This window comes from Scleropages formosus, chromosome 24, assembly GCF_900964775.1.
Source record: "Scleropages formosus chromosome 24, fSclFor1.1, whole genome shotgun sequence".
Lineage (NCBI taxonomy): Eukaryota > Metazoa > Chordata > Actinopteri > Osteoglossiformes > Osteoglossidae > Scleropages > Scleropages formosus.
The window spans coordinates 16,661,995-16,688,485 of record NC_041829.1 but is presented as its reverse complement, the minus strand read 5'-3'; the positions used below and the strand labels follow the sequence as shown (position 1 = coordinate 16,688,485).

At 39.1% G+C, this 26,491-nt stretch overlaps 1 protein-coding gene across 1 annotated transcript in view; it reads right to left on the bottom strand.

The window, feature by feature from the left end:
* The window catches only part of chrm3b (cholinergic receptor, muscarinic 3b), a 61,904-nt gene that overhangs the window by 16,148 nt on the left and 19,265 nt on the right, over positions 1 to 26,491 (bottom strand). The window contains exon 2 of the mRNA XM_029248610.1: positions 24,708 to 24,814. The gene's annotated coding sequence lies outside the window, so the exon portion shown is untranslated. The remainder of the gene's footprint in view (positions 1 to 24,707; positions 24,815 to 26,491) is intronic.

Sequence of the window (26,491 nt, the reverse complement as noted above, 5' to 3'; positions counted from 1 at the left end):
CAGCAAAGCGATGGACAGATATTAACCACATATAAATAAAAAATATACAGTGCAACTGTGATTAACAAAAAATGCAATCATTACTCTTACTCTAATATCAAAGTGTATTTATACTAAAATTTAACAGCAAAAAAACACTCACAAAAGCAGTTGTTTTTATGTCCAAAGAAACAGCTTATCAAGTTTAAGATGACAGTGGTTATTAAATTAATTTGAATGTAATTAAATGAAAGTTGATGAAATGATAAAAGTTAATACAACTTTTGAACTTCTACTTGGCATGCTGGAGGACACACAGCGGCAGCATCTTACCATAAAAGGCACGGTCAATGCAGGGAATTTATAACTTTGTCACACTATTATACTTTGAGAATGGAGACATGGGAGATAATATCTATTTTCAGCTCTAGAAATGGAAAGGATCTCTTCAGTCTACTTAACCAACTATCTTCCTCTATTTTCTTCATTACAGAATAGACACTGAAAATTCCCTAAGAGAAATTTCAAAGGAAAAAGTTGGCCAATTCAAACCATGTCAAAGTCAGTCAGAAGAAACGTCATATACTGCAGCGACACCATCGAACCACGGCTCAGCTGAAAACTGTGTTTCGAGACAGTTAAAAAAACTTTAAATAATGGCTGTACCGAGCTTATAGCGAAGTTTTAAAATTCAGACTTTTTTTAAATTTTCTACAGTGTGTAATGAAGTGGGAAAAAAATCAAAGGTATATATTTCCAGCTTTTGTCCTGTTTTTTTTTCCCCCTCTGTTAACAGGTGGGTGTGTGATGGCGCAGTGGGTTGGACCGGGTCCTGCTCTCCAGTGGGTCTGGGTTCGAATCCGCTTGGAGTGCCGTGCGACGGACTGGCGTCCCGTCCTGGGTGCGTCCCCTCCCCCTTCAGCCTTACGCCCTGTGTTGCCGGGTTAGGCTCTGGTTCCCCGCGACCCCGTATGGGACAAGCGGTTCAGAAAATGTGTGTGTGTGTTAACAGGTGGAGTTATGGCAGTACAACATGGTTTCTTCAAAAAGGGATCTTGAAGTTATGTTGGTCAGTCTAACGTGTTTGTTCTATGTTACTCTCTCAGACCATTGTTAAAAATGGAGAGAGTCACACTTGTTCATTTCACGCTCGGCCAGATCCTACTCTAGGGTAGTAGTAATCATCAGTACCACAGTATATGGTGCACAGACCCACCGAGAGCAGGCTGAGAGGATGCACTCAAAGCAATTTTAACACGTTTTTTTGGTAATCAAGCAGATGCTTTTCTCCAAAGCATCTTACAGTGTTAAGCTACAGCATCCGATGTATCTTATGCATCATCAGCTATATCTTATAATTTTGGCAACTGTGACATCATTTGTGTAACTGTGCAATTTTCTTCAGGATCAATAGTTATTATTAATTTTCAAGGGTTAGGGTTGTGCTATGTTAACGTATGATATATGTTAATATGTTATAATGTTAGTCATAAATTAAGTTGCTTAAAACTATTTATCTATTTACAGGGCAGGCTTCTTTTTAAACTGTGTTAATTCAGAGCAGATACCTTGCTCAAGGGTACCACCCCACCAGGTGGGACTGGACCTCGCTTGCACTCAGGGCGAGACAGGGGCTCTAAACACTGTGCCACCTGCTGCACTACTTGTCAGAAGACCCGCTGTGACTTCATCACTGTCAAAAATTATTTCATTTACAAGGAGGAGCTGAAGGCAAATGAAAGTACAATCAAGGCAGAAGTTAGCAGATCTCCCTTTGACATGAGATACGTGTGAAACACCCAGGTAAAGGGTGCCAGCAGGGCGAGTGGGGGGCTGTGCTTGTTTGGCCTAAAAGATTTATATCAGTGTATGCTTGCCCACCATGATTAAAAGGGCAATCATTCATGGTGTTTCCAACGTGTGGATAAGATCAATTAGAATCAATTAGAATAGAGGAGGGCAAGTCCACAGCAAATGTCTCGCCCGTTGCTCTCTGCTGTCATTCTCGGTGGAACCTTTCTCCTGTCTGCCACTGAACAGTACCGTAGTTCCCGCTACCTTCTGCCGCGCTGGTACTTTTAACAAATTTTGGGTAATCATGCATGTAATGAAAAATCTAAACGGAATGGCAGTCGGCTGTCATAAGAATTTAGCGATATTGCTCTGCGACCTGCGCTGTGCGTCCCATTAGGTAATGTTCATGGTGGCGCTCACCTTTGTTGTGGGCGCGAATAATGCGCAGAAAGAAGCTATTTACATAATGAGAAAGTGCGCCTGTGTGCTTAGGGGAAGTTACTTTACATTTTCGACTTGACAGTGTGCTACAGTAGCGATCTGCCTTAAGCAAACACAGAGGATCTTGCACCCGTACGTTACAGTATCTGATTCGTTAACCTGTTGCTATTGTTATTGGTAGAGTCATGGTGACCCACACTAGAGCTCAAAATAACTGAAAGGAAATACAGTTAATCATGGATTCATAATGGCATCTTCCAAATATGTTCTCCATTAAAAAAAAACCATTTTAGTGGTCAAATAAACCCACAAGCAGTGTTGGTTCATTTAATTTGAATATGTGTATTTTACATTTATTCACTTAGCAAACACTTTTCTTCAAAGTGACTTCCAATGGATACTATGTAGTGTTATCAGCCCACACACCTTATTCACCATGGTGACATACACTGCTAGATACACTACTTACACTGGGTCACTCATCCATACATCAGCGGAACACACTCTCTCTGTCACTCACACACTATGGGGGAACCTGAACAGCTTGTCTTTGGACTGCGGGAGGAAACCAGAGCATCCGCAGGAAACCCACATAAACATGGGGAGAAGATGCAAACTCCACACAGACTGAGCGGGGATCGAACCCACATTCTCTTGCACCACCCAGGTGCTGTGAGACAGCAGCGCTACTCGTTGTACCACCATGCCATCGTTTACATTCATACTTTTGTCTAACACCTTTTTCCATGGTGACTTATGATGGCAGGTTTGTACACAGCTATTTACCATTATGGAACTGGGTAATTTTTACTGTATCAATTCAACGTAAGTACTGAGATCAGAAATGCTATTGGAGGAGCTGGGATTTGAACTTCTCTCTAACCACGACACCACCTGATGTCTTAGTAAGTTTGTTGAGCTAATTACAGTGAGCACTGGAATTACTTGGTGCTTTTCTAAGTTGATGAATTATCTTATAAAAGAACACGTATCAATAAAATAATATTCATAAGCGAGCCCAGATAATCAGCAAAGGGATGAAAAGACATAACGCAGTGGAGACAAACGCTTTGAACATATTTTTGCTCACATCTTTGAACTACAGCTATATTAAAGGAGCTCACTTTGAAAGTTTTGTCTTTATTCTAGGCAGTGTGTGACTGTCCATTAAGGAAGTGACACCAGGGCAGTTTCACACAGGCTACATACAGGCCTTCTGTCCTATAGGACACTTTTCAACAGGAGGGAGACTGAGCAGATATCTTTCAGGGTTGGTCCTCCAGAGTCATTTCACTGTCACATTGTCGTACTCACTCCTAGTTTGAAAGAATCAAAGCTCTTGCTTCGATGAGCATGAGCTTGCCTTAGGACAGAAACTGTATGATTTATCATATGGCTGCATGGTGTACTTCCATCACCTTTGTTTCTGCAACAGATTTGGACAGTATTTGAAATGTTCAAAAAACTTTTACCCCAAACTGCTTATATCCCTTCATGGAAAAGGTGTGAGACAGCAGTCCGGCAGCTGTTTCAGGAAACTAGTGCCAAAGACAACACAACGCAACATACATTCATTGTTGACAGACCATTGTAAATCCTTGTTATGAACATAATATTCTGACATTAAGTAATTTCAAATGTAGTTACACACCTTACTTAAAGTGGATATTCTTTTAAGGTTTATTAATGTTCCATGTCAGTACATTTCTGTTGTAGAAATGTATTTTTTTTTTTGATCCTTGTGATGCCCAGGCTTACATAAAATTAATATGCAAAAACAAAAGTAAAACTATTAGTTGAGTAAAATAACTGAAAAGTAAAAACTAACTAAAAATATTTGGCCTTACTTGAAAAACCTGGAATGTAAAGAACATGGATTGTATGGATGCAGGGACAACCTTAAGAATACAATTGTATAACTCAGTTTTTTTTTTTTTTTTTTTTTTATGAAATCCAAAGCAAAATTTTCCGGAGGCTGAAGCACTGACTAAATTAAGACTTGGATGTAAGAATTTTCTTCTCTTATAAGCCAAAAGACACAATTTCTTCCATGACCAAGACTCTTCCAATGTGAACATGCTTTGGCAAGTTGGTAAGAATCTTCATTCTCTTCCTTGAAGACAAATTTGTACATTCAACAGCGATGTATCTGTCTTTGTAGCCAAAGCTCTTTGGACCAGAACAGAAAGCTAGAAAGCTTGCTTGTGTTTGGGTGGGGTACTGGGGTGGTGGGGGAGCTTAATTCACAGTCAGGAGGCAAAGTCCCCAAGAAATTCATATTGATTTTTTTTCTTATAGAAAGCCTATGAGCAAAACTACACAGCAGGGCTCTGCAAAATCACTTGCGGCAGGCAGTCTGTTAAGGAATAGAAAGGAGGAGGGAGAGAGAGAGAGAGCGAGAGAGAGAGAGAGCGAGAGAGAGGCAGAGAGTGTGTGTGAAAGAGAAATGCAAATGAACACACAAAGAAAGAGAGAGAGAGAGAGAGAGAGAGAGAGAGAGGGAAAGAAAGTGGTTGTGACACTGGCCATGCATTCCTGCCTTCCAGACTCTAACACCACCGGAGTGTGATAAAGAACGACATGCATCGCAGCTCCGGGATAACGCCTTGGTGCTGTTAGCACACTGAAGCGATTGACAACAACATAGCAAATATCCTATATTTGAAGATATTTCTAAGTGCTTCCTTTGGCAGCAGTTATTAAAGAAAAAAGAAGCAGAAAAAAAAAACACTTTTGTTGCCATGGAAGCATAGACTTCATTTGGACCTGCTGTACATTGCTGAAAGTTAGCGAAGGTAGTAAAGGTCTAGCGCCACTATCTCCACTTTCATTCAGGTCACGCCATTTTTTTTTTCTTTTTTTAATTAAGATTAACGCAAACTGAGAGCACTTCATTGTTTACATGGTTGGTCATTGGGCAACAAATAACTTTTCTGCTCGGTGGTCAATATGACATTCGTTGTATTACCCACAGCTCGTGAATTGCTCAAAATCTTGAACATTTTAGATTTCTTAATATTTATATTTCAATAATCTAATATTTTATATTTAATATAATTTGTTTATAATATATATTATATTTATAAATAATATTTAATTATATGAAATGTTATGCTTCAAATATGTGCACAAAACATGATTTACATTTCTTCTGGAAAATCATAACATGTCTTGCCATTTCATTAAGTATTCCACAGCAAATGTTACTATGATTCAACATTAAATGAACATTTTAAAAAGAATTTATGAAAGAGCTGATGGCACTGTAGGCATTATGGGGCAAGCCTCTTTGGCATAACTAATCAATTCCAATATTACCTTAAAATCACAGTTACAAATGACAGTATATCAAGATTATTCAATGACTGAGTACAGAAAAATAATGTACAGATGGAATTTAATATTATATATATAGTTTGCATATATTTAAAACCTTCAATGTTTTCATTGACAAATTGCTGCAGGTGGAATCCACTGTGTAGATCATTATAATTAAGGATTCATAAACAAATAAGGACGTTTAATCATTTTAGAATTATTTTGTTGTTTTGTACACTTGTGGCAAAACATATTAGATTATGTGTCACACTAATGGGAGCAGAGGCGACGATTGAAGAATTATTTTTAATTAAAGGAAAACACCCTTTCTGGATAGCTATAAATGTAATCTTTGGTGAAAAAGCAAGCAGTCCACGATTGAACTAACCAGAAAAAAGGAATGTAAAATCAGGGATACAGATCTGTTTTCTATATGCAGTCTTACTGCTATGAATATAAAGGACTACGGAAAAGTTTATTTCTGATTAATTAATAATGAATAATTACGTTAGGAAGACTTAAAGCTCTGTAACAGCTATTGCTCAGTGCAAGTTTGTTGCCTATCTGACACTTTTACTAAGTATCTTTCAGAGTTGAAAGAACAACCTTCATGTTACATGTCCACGTCCTTAACCACTACACCGAACCATCTGTTGGGTTAGTGTTATACCCTGCTGTGAGTAATTCTGCTGGGGAGAGCAAAGGTATACTAGGCAAGGATACTTTGGCTGACAGTAAAAGACACACTGCTGTGATGTGATGTGATGGCCACCTACAGGTATACTAGTGTCCACGGTGTCAGACAGAGGATGTTTCTATGAAGTGCTACTCCTGATTAAATGCACTACATACAAAACAATTCATGCTATAACCTTCACCTTATATCCTTACAATTTCCCAGGCAGTGTCAGAAAGTTGGCGTAGCAGTTTAAGCCAGTGCCCTCTCAAAGGAGCCACATTCAAATCCCACCTTGTACTGAAGTTCCCTTGAGAAAGACACTTATCTGCAGTTGCGTGAGTAAAAATTACCCAGCTATATGTGAATAAATATCTGTAAATAGCTTAGTACAGAAAGCTAACACAGCTAGCTGCTTTGGCACACGGTATCAGATAAATATATACATTAAAACTTTATTGAACCTGTTGGAAATCACATAGTAACAATAATAATCTCACAGTTCCTTAAATTATAAAGGTATTGATAATGTTGTTGTGGTAGCAGACACCATGTGCTTCCAGGAAGTAGGGCACAAACGTCTTAATTCGAAATCATCTCTAGAAAACCCTGATGAGTCATTTGAATTGTGGTATGTAGTACACTGGTTAAGGGCATGGATTATTAACTTGAAGGTTTCCAGACCAAGGTGGATTACACGTACGTCACGTTGTCCTCAAAATACATCTGTTGATGTAATGCACTTTTTGTACTGTTCTCAGAGACGTGTGTTGCATTGGAGAAAAGCATAAGTTAAATGAACAAATTTAAATGTAAAATGAAGAGCCTTCCAGATACACCTTTTAAAGAAAACTGTTCTAGAGTCTATTCCTGACAAAATATTCATGAACTGTGCAAGAACGTAAGAGCCTTTTGTATATCATGCCTTTAAACTCTCCCCTGCAAACAATGCCATAAAAATGCAGTCCTAGAAAAGTGTTAAAGGTCTGTTAAACTCCGGTTTCTTGTGCATGCGCACAATTTTATTGTGCACATTTTTATTCAGAAACTGAACACTCATCAAATTATCTTCCCTGTCAGACCAACTGCGGTGCAATGAAGGGAAAAAAATACCTTTCATGAAGTTTAAAAAGAAAAAAAAAAAGGTATTTCAGCAAAAGTGCTCAGCTGCAGGAATGCTGCTTCACTTATGTGTCCCTTCCACTTACTGGGTGTTAAGTGGCGCTAACGTGCTAACAGTAACTAGCAGACTGTGCTCCCTTGTCTGCCTGCGGCTGCTGAGTTCAGGCACTAATGAGGATTTTCACTCTCCCTGACCGTGCTTCTGGTGCCAGCATGAGAATACTGCAAATGTGTTCCTCTGAAAAAGAAAAAAGTTAGTTATTCAAAAATAAAAGCAAGTGGAACAAAGTTTAGCCACTGGTATTAATTACAGAACAGGGAGCTTAACGTGACAAAGCGACGGCTTGTAACGGCGACAGTAACCACGCAGATCATAAGGCGGTGGCACGGCCGGCAGCACAGGGCTCATAGACACAACTAATCCCGACAAAAAGTTCTGCTACACAACACCTTTATACAAGGCCTCCTTAAGTAAAACCCAACTGCACAAATGGTATAGCGGTATGTCGCTTCGGAGGAGCGTCAGCTAAATACTGAGAAAACAGCAACTGTGCCACGGGATCCATGCTCTTCACAGCTAGCAAGACACATCTGTATGTGTAGATCATCCGTCAACGACATGGGTACAAACCAATCGCAAGAATTGGGGGCCGCAGTGACATTTCAGCAGCTGTCGGTGCTTCCTTTCCGTCGTCTTTTCCGGTGAGCTCATTAATCTGCGAAGGAGATCCACCCCATCAAACTGTACAAAACAATGCTCAGAATAACCTGTGAAGGAAAGGTCATTATTTTTCTGTCCTACACAATACTGACCTGTATATCTTCGTGTTGGAGACATAATTGGGTTGGGCCATCTATGCGTCTCAGGATTTATGAGTCAGTGTTTGCATGTGTATGGAGCTCTCCATCTTGCAGCTGACAGATATTGTTTCTACCGTTGTTGCTAATTATAATAAATGATCCTGCATAGGGTGTGATAATGACTGAAATTAGAATATATAATATTTATTATAAATCATTGGGGGAAATGACAGTTTTCAGAGCGTGTGCTTCAACATTTCATAGTTGCTTTATTTTCGAGAGGCTCAAACATGTCAGATGCTAATCAGCTGTAGACCTTATTGAAGGACAACTATATCAAATATGGACAGCGGCCAAGTTAGCTGTGATAACTGTACAAGAATCAAAAGGGTTTTTGAAAGACATTCTAGCACGGAGTGTGTTCCCAGCCAACTACCAATTCTTAGGTGGTTTCCTTGGTTGCATTCTCTCAATCTCAACCTTGCAGGCGCTAAACTGGCACTAAACCATGAGACCCCACAGGGTTCATGGCGACCGAAGCCTCATGTTTTATCGACGTTTGGAAACACAGCATGGCGGAGAAAGCGAGACAATTGCCGTGGGAAGTGGTGTGAAACTGAACAGGAAAAAAAAAGGCACATGGATTTCCTCTTTGAGTTCCCACTGCTGAGTTTCTTTCCATTCGGAATGATTATCTTGTGTTTTCATGTGAGTCTACTGTGGCAAAGAGACAAAAGAAGCTGATGCAGAACGCTGGATTCGAATTCAAATACCATGAATTTCATTAAAACCCACCATGACAATCCAGGTCTATGACACAAAGAAGTGAAATGTTTGCTTAACTTTTTCCAAAAATTTTACAATCCGGTCTCAAGCAGGCATGTGTTCAACAGCAAACAGAAGCAATATGACATTCCCTTTACATTGTATATAATGTACTGTATATTTCAGCACATAAAATTCTGATATGACCTTCCAAGAAATACACTGCCAAATAAATTATTTCCAGATTCTGAACACATGCTGTAAGTGACAACTGGATGTTTTTATTATGATAAATACACTACGCTGGAACCAAAAACTGGCAAATTCTGTTTTTATATCTTGGCTTCAGGAGAATTAATTCCCATGTAAATATTTGTTAGGGAGCGAGGCTGCTATTAGTTTTATGCTATATTTTTAATTTGCTTAATGTGTCTTTATCTCAAGCAATATACTTGGTTTAAACTTCAACATAGGTGGCAATGTACTGAAGGAACTGGGGCCATTTACCTAGCTGGTGAGAACGGTACATGTTAAATCCTTCCCAGAATGAATCCCAATCATGTGTCTACTCGTGAATTTTACAGTGTCAAAGTCCAGGGAGATGTCCTCCAAATGTTCCCTTTGGAAAGGTACAGTGCTTAATGTGAATAGTTTTTATCAAATATCAGGATAATTTATGAGATTCCAAACCATGTGTCTCCTAAGCAACTCCGAAAATAGCTTTCCACTGTCTCCAACAAAAATAAACCTTTAATCATGGTTGTTGAACATCAATCAAAAGTTAAAAACCTTACAGAACAACGCCTCCACAAATGCCACTGTTAATGCATCAAATATAGCTTAGCACAATCTAGAAAAAATCCCAGAGAACATGTACGCTTCACAGGACCAATTTACTAGCTTTGTTAACAATACATCAATTAACTCCAGTAACAGCAGTAATGCTGTCTTAGACACGGTGCAACACCAGCATTACGGTCTTTGAAAAAACTTCTTGCGACCCTCACTAAGTGAAACAGAGGGAGGATGAGATGAGAAAACCTTTACCGTATTCTGAAAACAGATCAAGGTATCTCTCTGACAAAACTCTCCTCTACTCGTTTTTCTTCACTGGCTTCCTATAGCCATCTGGACTCACAACAGCATGATGCTGCTGAGATCACAAGAGAGCTGTTCAAAATTTTTTTTTTTTTTTTTTTTTTTTAAATAGAAGAAACCAGCACTTCAAAAGTTAAGTCCCACCGTGCCACTGTTCTTGAAACCTGGGTCCTTGGATTGCACGACTACGGTTATGGGTCTAACCAATAGGTGGGCGACTCAGTCCCCAGTTACCACAGGTGGTGAATTGTCCGTGAAAGTGTGACAACTTTTAGTTTGTCATGTTTTGGATACCAATTTTGAATTCATTATTTTATTGGCTATGTTGGGGTCAATGTGGATGTGTTAATTGTCAATTTCTCAATTTCTGCATGGAGTGGCAACTTTCACTTCTCATTTGCCAAACCTACATTTGCTGCACTGGAAAATAAGTTGCCCACCTATGCTTTAACCACTATCCCACCTTCTACCTTCTCAGGTGACTCTGCATATGGAACACAGTGAGTCCAGTGAACTACAGAGGCATCTCAAAACACGTAGGCTTCCGCGGCCGGTGTCAGCCGACTGGGGGTTTTAAGTCTTCTGGATGAGACCATGTTGTGTAGGAAACTGGTATAGAGGCATCATTATAGTGTTGTTTCAATTGCAGGAGGAAGCATACAATGGCAGGTGTGTACGATACACACACAGCAGCTCTAGGCCATGTGGGAGATTGAGAAGAACATTTAATGCATCAGTCCTCCTTGGAAGAACTGTGGCAGTGTGGGACTTAACTACGAAGTGCTGGTTTCTTGGTTTTGTTTTTTTTTTTTTTTTTTTTTTTTTAAAGCAGTTAGTTTAGCAAACACCTTTTACTTTGATCTTGCTATCTGCCTCTGGACAAAATTCAGCTCAGGTACCGTTTTATTAAAGTCTGGTTGGGGATCCAATGAAATAAACAAAAATTGTGTAAATTAAATTTCTGGAGCTTCACAGCGCCAGAGTGCAGCAGTTAGTTGTGTTTTTTCAGAGGTTGCGTCTTTTCTCTGTGTCCACAAGGGTTTCCTGAGGACATGCCGGCTCCCTCCCAGGACGGAGACACGCTGCTCCATTTGATGTGCTCTGTCACTCCTTGGATCGAACGTGACCATGTTTTTCTATTTACAGTATTGATATACAGACATCCCTTGATTTACGCAAATAGCCCGTTCTTCAACCCCTTACGTAAGTCGAAATTTACGTATGTTGGATTCCCCCTCCTGCTCCATTACAGAGCCAAACCTTCTCACTTCCTTCGCATTTGATGCAAACACGAGTATAAAAAAAATTACACAATATAATTCTCTAGTAACTGTCAGACATATTAAATACTGTAATAAAACACAGACCTAGTCAATTAAATATTTTTACATTTCTATAAAGCAGAAATTTAAAAAATAGAATATGGCATACAGTACACATACGGTATTGTACTGTGCATGCTTACCTTATACCTAGTAGTATGCTGGCACACAAGAGGGTGCTGTTGTTGCATTATGTATAATTTTTCCATCTCCGTTATTTCACCCTGATGTTTCGTTATTATTGTAGTTTTCATGCTAGCTGTTTCTTTCACATGCTCCTTGATACATGCTATGTGCAGTATCCTTCACAATTGTATTCACAGTCGATACAGCTAAATCTTGTTCCCTTGCTATAGACGATAATCTTTGTCCACATTCATATTTCCTTATTATTTTCAATTTCATCTCCAAATTGATTGCTGTACGCTTGCAAGACAATTCTTGTTTTTCTTCAAGTGCACGTTTATCACCAGGCATTGTAAATAATGAAAAGGGTCAAAAATATGCAAAAAAACCCCCACTACACTAAAGAGAGGAGATCACGGTTCAAAACACACTAGAACTGGGAAGATGCAGCTTCCTGCCTTTTTTGGTTACATCGACTTGTGCGTAACGTATTTCAGATTCTGTGTAAAATAAAAGCGCTATCTGTAAATAATGTGTATGCCGGGAAAAAGCACAAATACATGGAAATACAGGAAAACACAGCAAAAAGGCAAGAGATTTATATATTTTGCAGGGGGGGGGGGGGGGGGGTCATGTAGCGATAGACAAGACGTTCCAGAAAGGTATTCAAATCTTCCAAAAATTCAGTGAAAATATGATGCAGATCAAATATCAACTTTCCTAGTGGGAGTGAGTTAGAACATATATTTTTAGACAAAGCTTCTGTCATCTATAGCAATTGGTTTATCAGCCATAATAGAGGTGAAAAGTCAAACCTCTGCTGAAAATCTGTTGAAAGATAAGAATTTTTATTCATATTGTTGGATACTTTACTTCCACTGGATACTTCTACTGTTTCGGCCCATGTTTGTGACTCCTTCCTTCCTGCCACTGCCGAACTCTGGAGAGCGCCTGTCTATGAAAAAGCCTTCTCATGCTTTTGTTTACCCTACCTACTGGCTCTTGCCATTGCTCCGACGGGACATCTGTTTGTAGCTGCTCACTGTTTATGTCTCACAGTTTTAAAATCCTGGGGGGTAGGGGTGCTTTAACAGAACCTGCCTGCTGCCAGACAGCTGTGAGGGTCTGCAGTCCACATTATTCTTGATCACGAGACATCCATAACTTTGTCCTCGGCTTTGCAGATGGTGTGAACTGAGCTCTGGGGGGGGTGGAGGGTGACAGCCTCAACTCACACTTTGATCTCAGTCATTAGGAATTTAACACCAGCAACACCTCATAGGGTCCAGCAAGTGAGAGAAGCTGTCAAATTGAATCCTCAAAAAATTTAACCATATTTTAAAGTGCTCAGACACTGCCATACCATGGCAGAATGTATTATTGTTCATTTAGCTGAGGCTTTTCTCCAAAGTGACAATGTTTATTTCGTATTGTAAGCTATTTGCAATGATTTGATTCAAACCTGGGTCCTTCGTTTACAAGGCCACAGCTCTACTACTACACTACATTAATACTACACTACTTTCTGTCCCAGTATTAGAGGATCAAAATTTAAAAGTATTATACAAGTAAAATTTTATTTATTACATTTATTGCTGATACACAATATCGTTATACCTCTCCTCTGACAGTTTAAATCTTTTGGGGGAACATGCAAAAGAAACTCATGGTTACAGCCAGAATGCTATTTTGACTTTATAGTATATCCAACAAAGTTTACAAAAAAATTCAAAAGCTTTTTGCATCATATCAGTCTTACACCAATTACTAAGAGTACTCTAACTCACAATATTAATTATACCTTTAAGACTCTAGAACTGAGATGTGTGACCTTCCCTATCTGTGATTCATGGAAGAAACTGAGCACATACCAATCAAACTATGGGGAGACACACATAGAAAACATCTGCTGCTGCTTATGAAGTTGGTCGCCGTGACACTTCTCTAACACATACTCCTAGTTGCAGTAAACACCAAGTTGCCATGACTTCACTATTTTAGCCTAGAGTGAGAAACAAAGAGAGACCTGAGAGCAAATTCAGGTTCGGAAGTTCAAGTCTGAGTCTCTGTCTACTCTTCTTTTTCACATTCTCATCAGTACCTCGCCCACCCTAAGAGTTCAAGAATAAAGCCAAATTAAGTCCAGAAATCATGAGTCACTGTGCTTTTCTATTAAGATCCAGACAGGTTGTCACACCACTTGACAGAAAAAATGTAAATGTGGTTTGTCACTATTACACTGATTTATGTTGGTAATTACACTGATTTTCTAAAAATGTAACTACTAATAGCATAACAAAAATATGTAACAGTACAGTCATATGAGTTAGATGCCTCTGAAAATTTATATCGTGTGCAGACTTTGACACTGGTCTGGAGGACAAAATGCATTCTTCATTAATACTGAAAGTAAGACTGAAAAGTAGCCAAAACAAGCACTTTCACACTCATGACTTCCTCCTCACCTCATTCCTTGGCCTTTTTATATACCAGTCTCATCAAGCACAATGGCATAGTGGTTCAAGGCAATGAATGGTTTACAAATATTACCTTTTTGGTATGTTTGCATATTTTCACAGCTATCAGAAAAATGTAGTCCACATCCTGAACTCATAAGAGACATGACCGACACGATAGGGCACGGGAACATGGGAAAGGGTATGGCAAGATCAATTGTTTCCTGTCCCACATGTTGACTGAAGTACAACAGTCATTCATTGGGGTTATTTTCTCTGTTCACACAGAAGATTTGCACTCATGTTCCTAAGTATGCAAATGAGGAGGATATTAACATTTAAGAAATACTTACATTTATATGTCTTCATCTGAAAGATAAATACATTTTATATTACTGAGAAATTTGTCTTGCAAACATCAGGCTATTTGACTTTGTATTCTTACAGAAACTGCTGATATTCAATTGACAGTATTAGCAATGCAAATACCTGAAAGTGCTTTTGATAAGAACCCATGAAGGTCAAAGCAAAATTACAAATATCTTCTTGGGTCAATTTGTGTTTTCCAGTTCAGCAGTTCAGTGAAGTAATAAATGTTATCAGGAGGGAATAAGTTATTCCACATGTCTTTATAAGCAGAACCTAAAGTCAGGAAGGCCTTTCACCAGTGGTTCCATTACTCATAGCCAGCATTCTCTCATTTTAAGTGTGAAAAATTAAATCTCCCTCACAACAAGCCAAAGAAAATGAGTAACAATAACTAACAATGATATAGCACACATACAGAATCATGTACAGGTAATGAAGTCCAATGAAGACTGTTGGCAACTCTGAACTGAACACTTTGCAAATTCAGAGTAAAAGACAGACAAATATGATAAATGAAAAGAATATTCATTAATTTCCAAAACCATTTGTATCTCAGAGTTCCAAGAGACAGCTTTTTATTACAAATGTAATGTTTTAATTAAAAAATATTTTATTAGAATTAATATTTATTTTTTTACTATAAGAACAAATTACATGATTTTATTGGCACAGTAATTTTCTGAAAGGCTATCTATATGGATAACTTGAATGGATACATTTATTGGTCTTCCTGACTTTAGTTCTATTCCAAAGGTTATAATTATATTTTTGTTCTGTCGCAAAGTGAACAAATTTACATAAACTATAGGATTACAACAGGCATACTGAGTGTGACCCCGTAGCTTTGCGGTGTGGTTAATGCTAACCCTTCGACATACAGTTCCAGAAATCCACTTTAAATGAACAGTTCTGCATAAAACGCTCAGTTCTTTCAATACAACGAAGTGTGCGGCAAGAAACTCTAATTTGTGCCATAAATTGTTTCCTCTGTAGTATTTGGGTGAATGTATATAACTAATCTATCTTTTGACCTTTCCAGTATGCCTTATAATGAGTACAGGCAGACAGACTATAAAAAAGGTCAATCCCAGTTTTTCCTTTCTGTAAACTAAAAATTGACACGGTTATGCAACACCATTTCAGTAGGTTTTCACTTACTGAAAAACATTGAAAACCAAATTACAAATTTGAATTCACGTCTATGGAGTGTAATCACATGGGATTTCGCAAAGCAACCGAGTTACATTTAAAAATATGTAAATATATGTCAATATTCCAAGACCACAGAGTGGCAGCCAAAAGCCCTGTTGGCCACTTTAAATTCTCGAAAAGAGTAAGAGCACAAAAACTGCTCTGCTGGTTCAAAAATTGAGTACCAAAGAGGAAAAAGGCCTAACAGGTCAGTGATTAAACAAAAGAAATGTAATTTCAAGCACCTAATGGCTTCTCCCTCTCCAAAGGTGAATGCTGTTCACCTGCAAACGTGGTTTGATACAACTGCACAAAGCTGATTCTAACAAGACGTAGTGAACCAGGTGGTGTAGCAGATAGCACCATGGCTTTGTAATTGAAGAATATGGGTTTAAATCCCAGCCACTGTTTCAGGACTGTTGAGCAAGACTTGAATTCTAACTTTAAAAAAAAAAAATAAAAAGTACAACTGCACAAATAAGTAAACTGGCCTAATGAAAGAATTAATGTGGTTAAGAAAAGTGCCAGCTAAAGGAATTAATAAAAAGAGTATACTGGTGTAGCAACAGACACTTCAAAACGCCAACTGCTTGTGGTCACACTGTTAACCTGCTGCAATTACTACCCTACTTTTAAGGGGCTGTTTTTTAGTTTCAGGTAAATGTCGGGTGGAACTGCACGGCATCAACAAACCAGCCGATTAAACTTGGGTGCATAAGGAGAAGATGGGGAAATAAAATAAAATACTAAAAAAAAAGTGTAACAGCAATGTGTGTGCTCATTAAAATCATTTTGGTTCACTTGTCTAGAGTAGCCCGTTTGCACCCAGCGCACCACCTCCCCGTAGCTATTCAATCACGGTCGGGGGCTGTCAGCTGGACATCATGTACAAATTTATTTCATTGTGTTTCTCTTTGACATCCACCCTGCAGCTATGCAAACCTGTATAGGAATCCCATTATTGAGGTGACTGCGCACCAGTCGCTTCATGAATGTGAAGGCCTATATATGGCACATTCCAAAGTAAGAAAGAGACTTTAAATTAAGCTGAAGTATATGAATTACTGCCTGTTTTTAATAGCATCCTTGTGTGATTTAAGGGGAGGGGGGGGGGGAAAAAAAAAAAAAAAAAAAAAAAAAACCCACCAAAAATCTTACCATGTGCCGTCATAAAAATATGTCCAGATGAAATATGCATGCCACGGCTTTGCTTATTTGTTCTACTGCTGGCCCCGGTGCAAATCAATGTAAGGGACACCATGGAAAGATTGCCGTGGTAGGGAACACACACACACACACACACACACACACACACACCGCCTTATTTGGCAATGGCTATGCAGAGAACCTGCTGAGCTCTTGCATGGGACCCTTTTGGGACATCCTCAACAAAGTGCTACATCCTGAGGTATAACTTTAATTGTTGGGTCCAGCCCCCATGGGCACAACGCATCCTTGAACAGCTTTGGCTGCACCCACAGGATTCCTCTGGAAGCAACTGCTGGACATGGTCTGACAGAAATTACTGCAAGTTACATCATATCACTTTGTCAGTTCACATGTGTGATTTGCGTGGTTTTGAATTTTAATGGAAAATTTTAAAATGCATTATGCAGGTAGATGCCTGGACATCTGAAATAAGCACCTTGCACAAGAAGGCTGAGTCCCGCTCTTTAATGGTGACATACTCAGCGGAAGCTGCAGACAATGAACAAATAAATTTTGCAGAAGGACCCGTGAGTTATTTTTCCGTTAATTTCCTAAGTTCAGGAAAAGCCTGTAGCTTTAGATACAAAACCTCTCATTGAGGGGGGACGCTGATCTTCCCAAGCACCCCCTTTTTTATCCACAAGGTCCGACAGGCAGTGAGAATATGAAACACACAAGTAGTCATGAAGTCTCAGTGTCTACAGTGACTCTGGGGACCAGGATGGTTCTAGTCAATGTAAGATTCAGAGAGAGGCCTACAGAACATGATCTAAAAGGTTAACATTTTAAATAGAAATTATCTGGCACTCAAGTGATTTCCCTGTTAAGGACATCTAATACCATCAGTTGCTTTGCCAGATGTACCCAAAACATTTTAACAGCACATGACAATACGTAAGGGTCATTCATTTACTTAAGCAGTAAAAGACTTTGCTTGTATTGATACAGTGGGGATGTGGATAAATGACTTATAAGGTCAGAAGGTAAAAGTTGCTGGTCACCAGTATCCAAAACAGCATCTAAGAAATTCAAGAAACTCAGCAGATGATTCAAGAAATTCAGCAGATGATGATTTTCTCCAAAGCTGCATACAACACTGGGTTAAAAAAGGGGAGCTTAGAGTGTCAGGTAGAGAGGTGTCCCAGGATACTTCTAATGGCATAATTTGTCCAGCACGGCATTCCATATCAATTTGGGCTAAGTTCCCTGATGAAGGGTCCTACAGCAGAGCAGAATTTGAAGCCTAGACCTTTTGACAAGGCAATGACTCCAACCACTATACCACCTGCTGGCTCCAATTAGAACTGTACTCATACACCTTTGAAAATAAATGTCCCTTTTCCATTGCAAATAATATTTCTAGCCACAGATATTACAATATTCTGAGAGCTTTGATAGTAGTTTCAGACAATAAGTGAATATGTGGAAACTTTGCTGCTACAAGAGCACAACTGCTTTGAAAAAAATGCTCCTCCCAATTCAGTGCGGCATCTCCCGGAGCAGGAGTTCCTACAGCGTCAGCAGGGTGGATCTGAGCGGTCTGCCGAGCGCCCCTTTGATGCCACGTGAGCTGTGATGTGCCCTTTCTCAGTGCCAACACTCCTCAAGCTCTGAGCATGAGCACGGACCATCACTTGCTTTGTGAAATGCATCACATGCACATTTTCCATAAGCTCCAGGTGTGGAACCCCTGCAGTGAGGAGCGGCTGGCAATATGACATGATGCTTCCCAGTTGTCTTCTCGATGCCCAGGATGCTGACAATATGATTGGTAAGGACCCCTCTGACTGTCACCATCACTAATCACCATGATGATGGGTCTCTGCTGAGAATACCACACTCATCCACCACATGATGAAGGGGAGAGAGAGAGAGAGAGAGAGAGAGAGAGAGAGAGAGAGAGAGAGAGAGAGAGAGAGAGAGAGAGAGAGAGAGAGAGAGAGGGGCTATTTTCCCACATTTGTTCACAAGCTGCAAGGCTGGGACTCATCCCCCATTTGGCTGTCCCCCGACAGCAGCTGCACATTAAGATTCCTGCCCCTTTTTCGAAAAACGCTTTGAGAGACACCTGACATTTACCCTCCCTTTAGGTGCCACCGGTGTTTGCCAAACTCCCAGGGCAGCATGTGCCACGAATGCAACAGCAGCCTTAGTGGGTGCCGCTTGTCGGACACTCCGCCTCAGGAAAACACACACATTTATTTGAGGCAGGTCTTCGTTTCGGGGCCCAGTCCTCAAGGCCCAGCGATCGCAGCTGAGATGGTAACCTTCACAGCTCCTGTTTCTGCCATTTCCCAGCCGACTGGAGCAATTCGCCGCTCTCTGACACCCTGCCGACGAGCCAACAGCAATACCAGGTTTTAATTTCACACAGCGCAGGACTGACCAGCTCCATGAAACATGGACACAGACACACCACAGTCCTCGGCAAGAGTAACTGTTCAAAAATTCCTCCTGGAACAGTTCACATGGAATCTCAAAGAAATGTAACATAACACAAACAAACATTTAACAAAACTCAAGGTCATAAAAACTGTTCAACATAAACATGATAGACATGCAGATTTTATTACTCACTTGTTTAAATTGAAAGAAATCGAACTGAAACCAACATATCTGATTTGAAATGATAGTAAAATTAAATTACAACGGAGTAAAGTAAAACAAGGAATTAAACTATGTAACAGCCAATAGTTTGTAATGAAATATAAAGGTGCTGCTTGCAATTATTTGTTAACCTCAGCAAGCAACTTTACTCATAAAGAGGAGAACACCACATGTAAACTGATGTAAAAACACAAAATGAATCATACACATGGAAATAAACAGTAATTTTATTTTCAAACTAGACAAGTACATAAAATCAAGAAAAATGGTTGAGCAGCATCAGTCATCCAGAGATTTTCAAGAGCCATGGTAAACTGGACAGACAGTTATAACACTTATAACGCTGACATTAATTGCAAATAATTCCATTATGGCTCCTGGTGAATGTGCAGAAGTGAATGAACAAGAACGACTGCTTGCATAACTCAAGTAGCGCAGGCCTTGGGCAGTCTTACTGGATTTTTACTGCATTTGGTAGATTCCTCCCCTTTTGCCTGATGTGTTTACTTAATATACGAGAGGAACAAATTATCAGTGGAACACAATACAACAGTTGATTGCTTAAAATGAATATGCAGCAACCGTACAATTTTTGTATTATGCCTACAAGTCTCACTTTAATCATGGGTCTATACCTTTAACCTATCCTTCAAAAAAGCTTTGAAACCTTTCAGTTTTAATGTTCAGAATATGAATGCAAAACTGGCAAGAAAAGACAGCATGATATTAAATGCAGATTTTGCTTAATGCCTACGTGAAGGGATGAAAATAGAGTGTTTGCAAAAAATTCTCAAACTGATGTTACTTAATCAATCTGAATTATATTTGATATTTAAGAGATTTCTAAAATTGTGGGATTGATACCGTTTCCCACAGCTTCAGATATTTTTGGTTATATACATGACATATGCAGCAGCTTATTCTCTATGATATCAAAAATACAACCAGGTGAATGGGTCCGTTCCAATTGCATTGCTGATTCTGGCATAGATTAGCATAGCCTGTAAAGATTTGGTGTGATCACTAATACAGGCTATACTAATTAAAGCCAGAATCATCAATTCAGTCTTCGGAACATTTTCCAGAACAGATCCACTTGAACTGAGACACTGCAAATGAAAACTTTGTTAATCTTTCACAGGAGGGGGGGGAGGGAAAAAAAAAAATAAAATGCAGGCCCATTTACTCTTAAACATACAGAAAACAAAGGCAGTTATTAAAAAGTCCAACTTTCCCTCAATCACAATTGCATATTCTCTCCCCAATATTTTTACTCCATAAAAAAGCCATAGCAGGATTTTATGTATAAGGACTTGTGCAGCAGACCAACTCAGATTTTTTTGTTTTTTTTAATGAACTTCACGTTGTAATTCTAGATTTAGCTCCTGTACATATGAGCTAAATTTACACCATCATTAACACATTTAATTGTTCTTTTACCAGATGCTATGGAAAGTGAGTTATAGGTTTATCATGTATAGTAAATACATGAAACAGGAACATGGCACTTAAGAACACAGAGAATCAGCAGGTCTGAGTATTATATAAAATATTCACTCAGACTCCTCTGAACACAAACAAGGGTTCCAGATAAAATTGGCACAAATTTGCTTGATCTGCCCACCCTGGTTCACGCCCAGTTCCTGAAAGTCGAGTCACACACAGCCATGCAAGACCTGCATCCCCAGGACCCATGTATGAAAGCATGTGTAGCCAGCAGTTCAAGAAGGAGCACGGAGGCCTGCGGAAAACTAATAAGAAGTAAATTAATGGACAGAGTTCAAAATAGTTTCTGCTGACAAGCCAAACCTCAGCATCTAACAAGTCCTTAATTTATGCTGGCCCACAACCAAGTGGAGCCTTTTTTCATTTGCGAGGTTGTGGGCTTCAGCAGAGCTGGGACAGACTACTGCTCTTGCATGGCCACGTGCAGAGTCATAAACAGTTTGCTGCAATAGCTGAATTGACTGTGAAAACCAGACAAAAATACATTTGCAATACATGAATATTATTTGTCTTTTTATTCTTCATATGCTCATCACACATTCACAATACCTTTAATAGTTGTTGCACTCTGGCATGAAATAAACAGATAAAGTAACAACTGCATAACTGCTTTTTTGGAGTAAATCCAAGTTGCTTGGAAATATTCCAAAATCCATTTGCCTTTGAGTCGACTAATCTTCATTGGCCTGTTGCCTCGGAGCAGTGAACAACAGACAAAAAAAAATTAATGCCGCGTGAAGGAAATTGTTCCTTTGCAGATTGCGACAAATCAAGGGCCTCCTTTATGCAATAGAATGTAATCTTACTTGTGAGGAACCAATTGCATGGACTGTAACCAATCATGTCATCATTTCACCGTAACAACCTCTCCCAAATCAAACAGAACCCAAATCAAAAGAAGTTTAAAAAAAGAAAAGGGTTAAGTATGTTCCACCTTCTAAAGCTGAAACTTTTCTAAAGACAATGTAAAACAGCAAAGAAAGTATTATAATTCTGAAAATATTTCTTTATGTATAGGTTTAAGTAAATCAGAACAAAATTTTACAAAAAACCTGCAAATTCTAGGTAATGCACAGTTGCTTTATGACACAATTTTGCTCAATAGAATCAAGGAAACAAAAATGAGCATTCTGAAAAATAATACCACAGTATTTACATTGGAAAGTCAGTACATCCATTCACTCATTATGAATAACTGCAGGGTCACTGTGGCCTGGAGTCTATCCTAGACGGGTACACACTGGATAGGACACCAGTCCATTGTGGGGAAATGATAGACTCATTCATTCACACATATCAACACAAGGGGCAATTTAATCCTCAATTCACTTGGAAATCACTTCTGCACTGTGGGACAAAACCAGAGCACCTGGAGGAAAACCACAGAAACATGGAAAGAACGTGGAGATTCTGAGCTGGATTCAGATGGATGGACTAGGAGTTGTGAGGGACCAGCGCTATACTTGCTATTCTAACAGATCGCCCCTAAGCCAGGATGTCTGCAAGTCAAATGACAGCTCTGTAAAATTACATTTATCTAAGAAAAAATATCTAGAAGGGTTATAACCTTTTCTTTGCACCTCCAAGCAGCCAGTCCCAACGGAAATGCTTTACCACACTGAGATGCTAAAAACCCTGTTCATGCTCCTGTAGCTCACGCCTCTAAAGCTTTGACAATTGCAGCTGACATTGTGAAGTAATACGGGAACACGAGGCACATCTGGTACCTTCCTGACCAGGACTACATCACTGTTTTGTCACCGTTCTCAACTTTAACACACACCCTAGCACCATTTTATTTTGAGCGATCTGCGCCAATGCACACTTGCATCAACCCCCCACCAAGACTGTCAATAAAATCCCAAAGAGAGATAAAAACAAGACACTACTCTCAGTAAAACTGGGGAGATTACAGGACCCATGATAAAACGGATACATCTTCTATATAGCACTGAATCCTCACAATGAAAACAATTTAATTTTTTGGAGCAACTCCCAAAGACTAGTTATCAAGGCTAAACCCTATTGCTATGCATGTTGCTGAATGCATTGGGTCCAATTAGAAGGGGTATGCCGAGTGGCAGATAAGTGAAACATGTCTGATGTGCCTGCTAGTCTAGAAACATCATTTAACATTGGTGCGGTGTGCTTCATTTAAATGTTAATTTTTTCACTTTTGGGCAATTTCATCCAGCTTGGTGGTCTGCTGGTGAAGTTGAGCTGTTACCTCACACAGATAAAGATTAAGGATGCTGCACAGCTGATTTTGAGGATTTGACAGCTGTAAAATATGTAGTTTAAAAGAGCCCCAATTCCAACACATGCTTTCATAGGAGGGATATGACTATTGTCACACCCATGTGAGGTACAGGCACTCTGATGTGCAACTGAGAATGTGTTGTTTTGGGTAAAAAAAACCTGCATGAAAGGAGTTGGCCACACAAGCAACTAAAGAGACAACTACTTTAAATCAGCAACCCATACAGGTAGTCGGGTTTGAATCCAAACCTCCTGCTGTGCCACCCTCACTAAGGTACTGACCCTCAACTTATCCAGTGAAAAAATGATCCAGCTGTACAAATGAGTAAAATATTAGTAGCATAACTAAGTCACTTCCGAGAAGCACATCAGCAAAATGAATGAATGTATATGTACTGTATATAACCAACCATTGGCAATATACCTGGGCCAGCAGGTGCCGTAGCGGTTAGAGCCCACAGCCCAGGCACTTCAAAGTACAAGTTATAAGGAAGTCCATTGTGTGTGTGTGTGTGTGTGTGTGTGTGTGTGTGTGAGAAAGAAACCCTCCAACACCCTGACATTTTGTACCCCTTTCATCAGACTTACTCTTCATGCTTCAGCACCACACAAAAATTATCAGAAGAGAAGGAGGGGAGAAAAGCGGGGAGGAGGAGAAAAAAAAAAAAAAAAAAAAAAAAAAAAAAAATCGAACTTTCATCACACTTTATCCAAAACCTCTTGAAATTCTCTGTGTTCTATAAGGGTTTTTGAGTATTTCATATTTACATTCTTTTCTGTGGAAAAAACATGGACATTGAATGAATGCCTGGAAGTTTCTAAAAGTATGGCCCAGAATTCTGACAGTCATTAATACCCCTTCAGACAGAATCTGTATTGTTCTCCTTAGCTGAGCATCAGAGATCATCAAGACTGTCTCCTTCAATGATGAACCATCCTTAGATCAATATCTGTCTCACACTTCAAAACAAAGGTCATATGAGGTAAATGCATACAGCAGTAATGACTTGATATAAAACTCCCCAGTTTTGCAGTCACATATGAGATGCTATTTTTAATGACATATTGGTGCATTTTTTGAAAACGCTTTGTTCTGATCTAAAGTGTTTCCCAGAAAGTTTCCATTTCTAGTCTTATGTTCCAGTATCAGTGCTAATATTAAGGTAACCATCAGTATTGACCTTATCTCAGTCGCTTTTGTCGGAGAAGGAAGATATTAAAAGCTGGTAAACTATCCTTGTATGGTAACCTTTTAAGAACAGGAATCTGTTGGCATTTGTTAAACCCAGGCTATAAAAGAAATGCGTTTCAAGTGGAGTTACTAAAGTAGAAAATGGTATTTAAGGTAACATTGTAGAGCATCAGTAGAACCTTCTTGGACTTAACTGCATACACTTCTTAAACTTCTCAACACACATTCAATATCTTGATTATTTCTGCATGCTCTATCACACTGCCATCAGGAAAACAGAGCCATTAATGTAGAAATGTCAGAAATGTTCGGAAAGGCTGAGTCCCCCATATTGTATTTGCATTGTACATTTCCACTGTCTGGGTGAGTTACTGTGATTACACCCATTTAATTTCATCTGTAATAGATCAACATGAATACATCCAGCATCTAACCGACAAAACCACTGCAGCGTCAAAAGAAACTATGAAACCTACCAAATTCGGGCAGCATAGTTTTTCAGTCACCTCTCTGTGGAGTGTTTGTTGATTTTCCAACGGTCCCCTGAACCGTTCTTCTGTGGGGTGGTCATTGTGGCAGAAACCTGCAGGAGGTAGACAGAGGACACAAAACTAATCATTTTAAACATTTTTAAGAATATTGCAGCACAGTTAAATGTTCAATCTAAAATGGCATCAGGGTAACAAGTAGCGTGGACATTTTTATAACCCGTTCACTGCATGTCCTACCGCAAGTGCCAAGAGGATTTGGTTCCTGCCATGGTTTACATACATGCTACCCACAGGTAAAAATCCACAGGTGAAATCCATGTGCAATAATGCTGAGACCTTGTGAAATGGTATACACGGGTCTAGTAAAATTATGCCTTCCTATGTCAATTGTTTTCCAAATTAAAATATTGACTGCAATGCATATGTTATATACAAATTAAAATGATTGTATACAAGCCGTCTGGTGTATAAAAAAGGGAACCGCAGATGCATTCCTAACTAAAACTGTCAAGTAGCTAAACAACTGCTGTTATATAAAAGTGATGCCGGCTTTGCACATTCCCCTCTGTCATTTGGGTCTCCCCTCATATTGTTAACCAATGCAGTACAAATACATCCAAGTGTGCTTTTATTTAATCAGGTTCCCAGTAGTTTTACGTTTGGATTAATGCAACTTAAACGTAAACAAAAAGAAATTCATAATGATGAAAATGTCCACCCAAAGCCCAAGCACAAATAGCATTTTGTCCTGCTGCCTTTGACCTCCTACAACCTTTTTTGGAAAATTACAGTTCATTTTTATTCCCAAGCCATTCCCTGTATGCTAAGGAATTCATCTTGTCATTTAGCAACTCTCCAACCCTAACTCTTTAAAAATAATTACCAATACACACATTTCAAAGGTATTCAGAAATTATTAAAACGGTACAATGTGGTTTGAAGCCTGGAGCCCAGAGGAAGGGACCGGACACTCATGGGTGATGGTAGCTAATCAGCACACAGCTTTTGGTGGTGATATCAGTGTTTTCTGTCACACATCCTGCTTTTCACATGCAGGTTTCCAGCCAGGTGTGTTAAGGTGGAACGTCTCCTCTGAATGGTTGGTGAACCAATACTTGACATATCCTAACTGCTGTACAGTTCATTGTGCAATATTATCAGAAAGACTTGCATCAGATTAGATTTTCCAAATGCAGAGAAAAATGAGCAATAATCTTCTTCAAAAAGAACATATGTACTGTATTATATTCAGTTCAGTACACCCATGACATTTACTTCATAAGAGACAAAAAAAAGAACAAAAAAAGTTGTTAAATGTCACATCTACTTTCCTGCAGTCCAGATATATATTTTGACATAGATCTCCCATTATGTGTACTATCATTTGCCTAACTGCTCAGACATGTTCAAAGTAATATCAAGGTTTGCTGCCTCTATCTATACTGCTATCTTGAGTACTAAAATTCTAATTGCATGTTTAGAGGAAAAAAAAATCTCCTATATGATCATGAAAGTCATCTCAGAACTCTACCCAGCATGGATAAAGATACTGCTACCTTTATCAGGTATCGATACCGTATACATCGCAGTACCTATCTTTAGCACCGCAACCCTGTTTTAGGATAAGTAGTTATCGATATTAATGAATACTTTTACCCAACATGGACATACATCTCTTGTCTAGTATGGAGAGTGAGTGAGTGAGTATATATAACACACACACACACACACACACACACACACACACACACACACACCATATATTCAAG